This window comes from Procambarus clarkii, chromosome 48 (genome assembly GCF_040958095.1).
Source record: "Procambarus clarkii isolate CNS0578487 chromosome 48, FALCON_Pclarkii_2.0, whole genome shotgun sequence".
Lineage (NCBI taxonomy): Eukaryota > Metazoa > Arthropoda > Malacostraca > Decapoda > Cambaridae > Procambarus > Procambarus clarkii.
In genome coordinates this window covers 24621847-24629285 of record NC_091197.1, presented here as the reverse complement: position 1 = coordinate 24629285, position 7439 = coordinate 24621847, and the positions used below count along the sequence as shown (strand labels likewise).

The following is a 7439-nucleotide window of genomic DNA, read 5'->3' as shown; positions in this document are numbered from 1 at the left end:
ATTGTCCTAATAGATATTGATATTGTCTTCCTCACGTACCAAATTTACGTTCCATAGTACCCGTCCATCGCCGTAGACACCAGAATAGTCGTGATTGGCTCAATTTTAATGATAATTGTATTTTTCCAGTCCCACTAGTGTTGGGAAATTTACGTACTATTGTCCATGCTATTCGAATATCATGGATCAGCTACATCCTATTGAAGGCTCGTAGTTTTGTTTTGAGACATCTTGATAGTTCTCAGTAAATTATAATAACCACTATATATTATTACATATAATAATAGTGCTTAGTGAAGCAATATTATATACAATAGTTTATGCTTTAAAAATCTCAAGAGAATGTATTGAAGAAATATCAACAGAAAACGATGTTATGGGGTATACTACTGCAAACAGGATAGATGTAGGATATATGTAAGTATGGGTATGGGGTCATCAACCAACTGTAGGATAGGTATGGGCCCACAACTTACATCCTCTAATTACTCAACACAAACCTGCTATTATTTATTTATTTTATTTATTTATTTATATATAAGAAGGTACATTGGGTTTGTGCGATTACATAGCATACAACAGTAATTACACTTTTGTAAAGCCACTAGTACGCGCAGCGTTTCGGGCAGGTCCTTAATCTAACAGATAATTTTAAGTAGGTAAATGCTATCAAAATTAATAAAATGATAAGAAATACATTGCAAGAAAAAAATGAGATGAGAGAGATTAGTAAGTATGTTAAAGCACATTGGTATATTAAAGCATATTGGTATATTAGGACAATATCCAACTCTGGCCCCAGACATCACTCCCTACCCTTACTCAAATCTCTGAATATGTTAGATATTAAGTCACTGCACATTCTCGCATGTGTATTATACATATATAAAACGCTGAACTGTAATGCCAATCCTGACCTCAAAAGCTTCATTGAAGATTGTAACAGAAACCATGAGCACCACACCAGAAACAAATACAGTTTTGATATTCCAAGAGTACGACTTACTCAAACTAGAAATGCTCTACAAATCAAGGGACCCAGAATGTGGAATGACCTTCATAATCATGTTAAAGACTGTACCTCTCTCAACCAGTTTAAGATAAAAACGAAGCACTACCTAATAAATTCCCTGTAACCTACCTTACCCCACTATTGTCTACCCATGTCTGATTTTTTAAAACAACGCTGTTTGTCGTCCTAATTGTATTTGTGCTGTTTTTTCAGCCTTGTTCCTCCCTTTCTTATTTTTATTTTTATTTGTTCTCAACACATTTTATTCTTTATACTCAATTAGTATTAAGGTTTAGTCATTAATGTTTTTCCTGCCCGAAACGCTTTGCGTAATAGTGGCTTTAGGCATTGTATGTACTAGATCTATCTATAAATCTATCAATTTTTGTAAAATCTCTTGTATGTATATACCTTACCTGAATCAACATTTATTTATTATTTATTAATTTAACTGCCCATAGGATGGGTATGGGGTACACTTCCACCTGTAAGACGGGAATGGAGTCCACTACCAACTGTAGGTCTTTCATCACCTACCAAATACACAGAGAAAGAGTTACAGTCTCATTTGTATTGATACCATCACACCTAAGAGGCGCACTAGCCTGTCACCTCCAGTTACCAGTTACTATTTCATTGTTATATTTTAATGTTGCTGGTCATAACGATTTTCCAAGGATTGAAACAGCTTTTGTAGTAGCATCTTGTCAGAGTACAGTAATTTACCTAAGGAAAACTTCGATAGTTGTCGTAAATTAATATTAGTTATTTATGGAATGAAAAATCATCTTCAGATGTGTCCACCATCACGCGTCTCCCAACATCTTCACTTGTGCAGGCAACTATAGGAGAAAACCATTGTGATTTTCCTTAAGTTTTCCTGAGAGCCACTCACACGTGTGGCCTCGACGGGGACATGAAGCCGGCAGATTATCGAAGATCCTTCGATTTGCCATGATGATCTTTTGCAGTTGTACTTTAAAAGTTAACAGTTTTAGCATATACGGCTTCGGCGGGTAGGCAGTTCCATCGGTTAATTAGTAAAATAAATAAATTAAATCATGTTTTTATTCAGGAAATGTACATAGGTATCATAGTTGATTTGCAAACATAATGTTGGATTAATATGTAGATCTAGTACATACAATACCTAACGCCACCAATGTTCTCTTCCTGGTACTGTTCTCCCCTTTACTCCATCGCTGTGTCCTCTCAATCCACTCCAAATTCCACACTTACATCCCACTTCACTAAATTCAAACGTGCTTCTGGTCCCTCGCTGGATTTCCCTAACTGGGCCGAGAATCAGTGGTTCAAAAAGTTGTGCCTAGTCCTTCAGGCTCAAATTACGATCATCCAGAGCTTTCAAACTGAGAATCAAGCGAACCTTCATCATCAACAACAAGTAATAACTCTTCTCCGCGAGGATATTAGAACCTATAAGGCTAGCCAAGATCAACTCCATCATGACTTAAATGTTCTCCGTGAGGAAAATATGCGTCTGAAAACTGATGAAGCCATAAAAATACAAGAGGAAGCTCTCAACAAAATGACTTTATGTATCAATACATTATCCGCCCAACGTTCCATCTCCCAGGATGAACAAGATCAGCAAAACCTGCTTGACTCTATTTTTGTGGCGGCTCAATCTATTCCTGTGGAAAGTGAAGGTGAAAAATGTATTGATATAATACATGGTCTCATAAAAGACGAATTGCATTATAGTCTCAATAAAGCAGACATTATTGCTGCCTTCAGAGTAAGTAAAATAAATTCATCATGACTAAACCAGAGAAAAATTCGCCTCAAGCTAGCTACCCAGTCCATAAAATCTGATCTTGTCCGGACAGCTGTACCCCAACGAAAGGGGATCTTCATCAACGAGTGCTTGACTAGAAAAAGACAGAAACTCCTCCACCGGCTGCGTCAAATCCGTAATCAGAACCAAGATGCGATTCATCAGTGCTCCGTTAGAGATGGCATGATAAAAGTGAGAAAGACTTCTGCAGGTAAAATGTTTACAATTGCTAATGAGAATAACCTCAACACATTCCTCTCTCAATGTGGTTTGTCTCACCTTATTATCCCTCTCAATGACTCAACATAATTACCCCCCCCCCCCTTTGTCACCTAGTGTGGGCTAGGTATCCAAACTCTGTTTTTTACACTGCTGTTGTTTTCTTAATTAAAGTTTAATTTAATTTGTATTAGTCATTTATTTGACTTAATTAATTGTGTACATTATTATTGTGTTTAGTTCTTATTAATTATAGGATCATAACTAAACTATTTATAGTTAATTATCATTAAGATTAAATTTGCCTATGTTTATTATTCAACTTCTTTTTTTCTTTGCTTTCATCATTACCTAGGTTGCCTAGCCTCGCCAAACTCCCTTACTCCATTGTACCCCTGGCTTTGCCTCCGTCTCAAATTGCAAATTATTACTCTCAGTGTACCTGAGAGTACTTGTCAGCAATCTACCTCATTTTTTTGTTCGTTTCGTGTTTGTCTTGTATAGTCTTGTATATATTTATATTTGCCCCCCCTTTTATATCATTTTTTTTTATTTTGTAATTACCTTTTTTGCCTTGTTTTCCTACAACCAGTCCTCTTATGCAAACAAGTATAGACTCAGAACTAAACCTCTTACCCATTATCTATGACAATCATCACTTTAATGATCAAAATTGCAGATATTATACAGCACAAGATGAAAACAATGTATTAACACATAATCACAATGTCTCTGTAATTAACTTGAATGTAAGATCTCTAAGCAAACACTTTGATGATGTTAGTGCCTTGATTCAAACTGTTGACATCAAATTCTCTTTTGTTATATTTACTGAAACGTGATTATAAGAGAATGCTACTCAACTCTTTAACATTCTAAACTACTCAGCAATTCACAACTGTCGACCAATTCAGAGAGGTGGTGGTACTGCTCTTTAGTACCACCAAGAACTGACACGCTTAAAAGTAATTAGAACTAGAGTCTCCTGTGGGGAGTATATCTTTGCCAGTTTCAGAGTCAAGGGTGCCGAGACTGTCCTGACTGTGGGAGCAGTCTATAGAATTCCTAACACTGATGTGTGGTGAATTCAACTCTAACATTAGAAATTTAATACAAGATAACAGACTGAACAAAAACCATCGAATTATCGCAGGGGACTTTTTAATATTGACCTCTGGAAGCATGATTACCCTCCTGCTGCTAGTATTCTCAACTGTATGAATTCCTGCTTCCTCATACCCTTAATCACTAGACCTACTAGAATCACTGATAGTACTGTCTTTGTTCTTGACCACATCTGGACTAACATAACCTCTCTACTTATATCAGGGATAATCATTGATGGGACCACAGACCATTACCCCTCATTTCCCCTAACCAACATTAATAAACCACCTCTAGATACAAGGAAGATAAGCTTTAGGCTGCACAATGAAACTTCTATAAGCAACTTTATTGCTGCTGCTGCTAATATCAACTGGGAGGCTGAATTAGGTGACATAGTGAACATCAACCTAGCTAGGCTTACAGGTTCCGAAAGATGAGAGGAAATGTCAACACTGCGGAGAAATGCCCGACAGACCACTGGAACATTATCTAACACAGTGCACAGTTACAAACCCATTAAGATTTGAACTTAGATTCAACAGAGCAGAAGTTGTTAAGGGGGCTTATCAAACGCAAAAATTCGGAAAAAATCGAATCTTTTTGACAAATTTATAAAAATACTACAACGTTCTGGCAACACTTTGGCGCAAACCCGATAATGTTATGATATAAATTAAAGTATTTATAGTACATTTCCATGCGTAATTGTGCAGAATCCGGTGTCCCGCGGCTGTGGCGCGCCAAGAGAATTGCGTCGTACGTTCTAAACGTCAAATTTTTCGTAATAACGTCGTAAATATCGATGTATGCATAAGGAGTAAATATACACTCATTGGCAACCTTCTCATCCCTTGCTGAGCTATAGGGAAGGTCCCAGCCCCAAGTCACCTTGTGTGTCTGATAGAGTGCGGACTGTTCTGACGCGCGCTCCATTATCGTTCCTGGAATAGCGCATTGTTGCGTCTACTGCACAAACTCTTATAAAGAGATAGTGCCAGAAGAAAAGAGCAGCAAATCTGGCACTCGGTCGCCGTCTTTATCAGTAAAAGAAAGCCGCTTTAGCGCGAAGAGTAATATCCAGTGAGAGATGGTGGCGCACCACACCTCCTCAACCTTCCTCACACACCTCCTCAACCTTCCTCAACCCTCCTAGACCCTCCTCACACACCTTCCTAGACCTCCCTCCCTCCAACAAGCCGAGACAGGCTCCTGAGGAAGGTGATGCAGCAATCATGCAGGTGCCTACTAGTGCCCAATGCAGTGCCACCTTGAGGACCCACAATTCGGACCAATGTCAATAGGTTAGTATGTTTTAGTGTTATAATTTGATAGTTGGTAATAACTGTAATATGTATGTGCAGAATATATATATATATATATATATATATATATATATATATAATTTTTTTTTTTTTTTTTACAATTTTTTTCAATTTTTTTTTCGTTTGTTATCAGGGGATATGCATGGAACTTGCACACCTTGCTCAATGGATGCCTATCTGCAAGGGTGCCAATTATGAACGAAATAGGTCGATGTCAAACTCGGCTACAGGTGGCCGAACTTTGATCTTATTTTACTCAGGTAAGTAATTTACAACTTCAAGGTGTTACTCAGCTTTCATTTATTAATCAATTTACATGCAAATTACACCTTATCTGTAGAGTTTGTGCTTCTACAAACCTATTTAGACATTTTAGTCCAAAGTCCATTTGTTGATTTTATAAAAATTTAACTAAAAAAACTAAAAATGCATCATATATTGCATATTTTGGAAGGGTAACTTTGAATAATTATATTATTGCACTAAACACTTTTTGGCTAAAACACCAATTATAAATCCTTTATTACATGATAATGTGATATCTGAGTGTTATAGAAATGATTTTAGTTGACACATGTGTTCCCTGCAACTTTTTGAAAATGTTGAAAATTCGTTGCATAATACGTTCTGTATTTTTTTTCTCTTTTTCTGTTTAGGGTGTGATGCTGAAACTTGGACCAGTTGCAGCCCTTTCTATAACCATTTCATAAATAAATTTATAAACAAATTGAACAACTTTTACTCTACCCGCAATATTAAACACATATGAGTCGGAGCCGGTCGGCCGAGCGGACAGCACACTGGACTTATGATCCTGTGGTCCTGGGTTCGATCCCGGGCGCCGGCGAGAAACAATGGGCAGAGTTTCTTTCACCCTATGCCCCTGTTACCTAGCAGTAAAAGTAGGTACCTGGGTGTTAGTCAGCTGTTACGGGCTGCTTCCTGGGGGTGGAGGCCTGGTCGAGGACTGGGCTGCAGGGACACTAAAGCCCCGAAATCATCTCAAGATAACCTCAAGAGGAAGCGACCATACGAGTAATAAATACTCATACTCCGCCCAAGTAAAACAGAAACAAGCAGCACTTGTGGGCCAGCCAGAGGCTTAGGGCCCGCGCAGGAATATCCCTAAAAAAAAAAAAAAAAAAAAAAAAAAAAATCTACCTAGCAGTGCAAACATTTCTTCAGAAGACTCTGAACCTTTATAACTCCCACTGTCTAATGCTAATGAAACAAGTTACAAATACACACTCCACGGCTTACAAAGGGTATACTTATATCTATTGATAAAAAACATGACCTTGATAAGAATTATAGGTTAGGAGTCGTCTCCAAAGAATTTTCAAAGATTTACTCATCCATGCTGTCTAAAATAATTAGAAGAGCCAAAATAAAATACTACGAAAATAAATTTACCCAAATTAAGGGCAACATTAAGAAAACATGGAGCACTATCTCCCAAATATTAGGATCAAAAAAGATTTTGAATTAAAAACCAATTCTTCTATCCAATGACGATGGTGTGCTTTCGGCCTCAAACACTGCTATTGAATTCCATAGGTTCTTTTCATCCATTGGGACATCCCTTGCTCATGACATTCCATCCCCACTCACTAATATTAAAGACTAACTTGCAGGTAACTATCCAGAGTCTCTGTACCTAGCTTTCGCTAATTCCTTTGATGTTAATGAGGTAATCCTTTCCCTTAAAACTAAGTCAAGTGCCCTTGATGAGATACCAACTCTAAGTTACAAAAAAGCCTCCAGATTTCTAGCTCCTGCCATTGCATTGCTCTTCAACACATTACTCTAACTCCAATCCTTTCCGGATATTCTAAAAAAAAGCGAGAGTAACCCCAGTCAATAAATGTGGTGATCCCACTGATGTCAACAATTACAGGCCTATATCAATTCTGCCAACATCGTCAAAAATATTTGAAAACCTAATCTACAAGCAGCTTTACTCACGTCTAACCAAACTCAA

General features: G+C 37.5%; 1 long non-coding RNA gene across 1 annotated transcript; it reads left to right on the top strand.

Moving 5' to 3' along the window:
- Nucleotides 1-5037: 5037 nt before the first annotated feature.
- Nucleotides 5038-6182, top strand: LOC123753228 (uncharacterized). The gene is made up of 3 exons (XR_011222299.1): nt 5038-5437; nt 5592-5718; nt 6115-6182. It is a non-coding gene; the product is annotated as an uncharacterized lncRNA (long non-coding RNA).
- The last annotated feature ends 1257 nt before the right edge of the window (nt 6183-7439 follow it).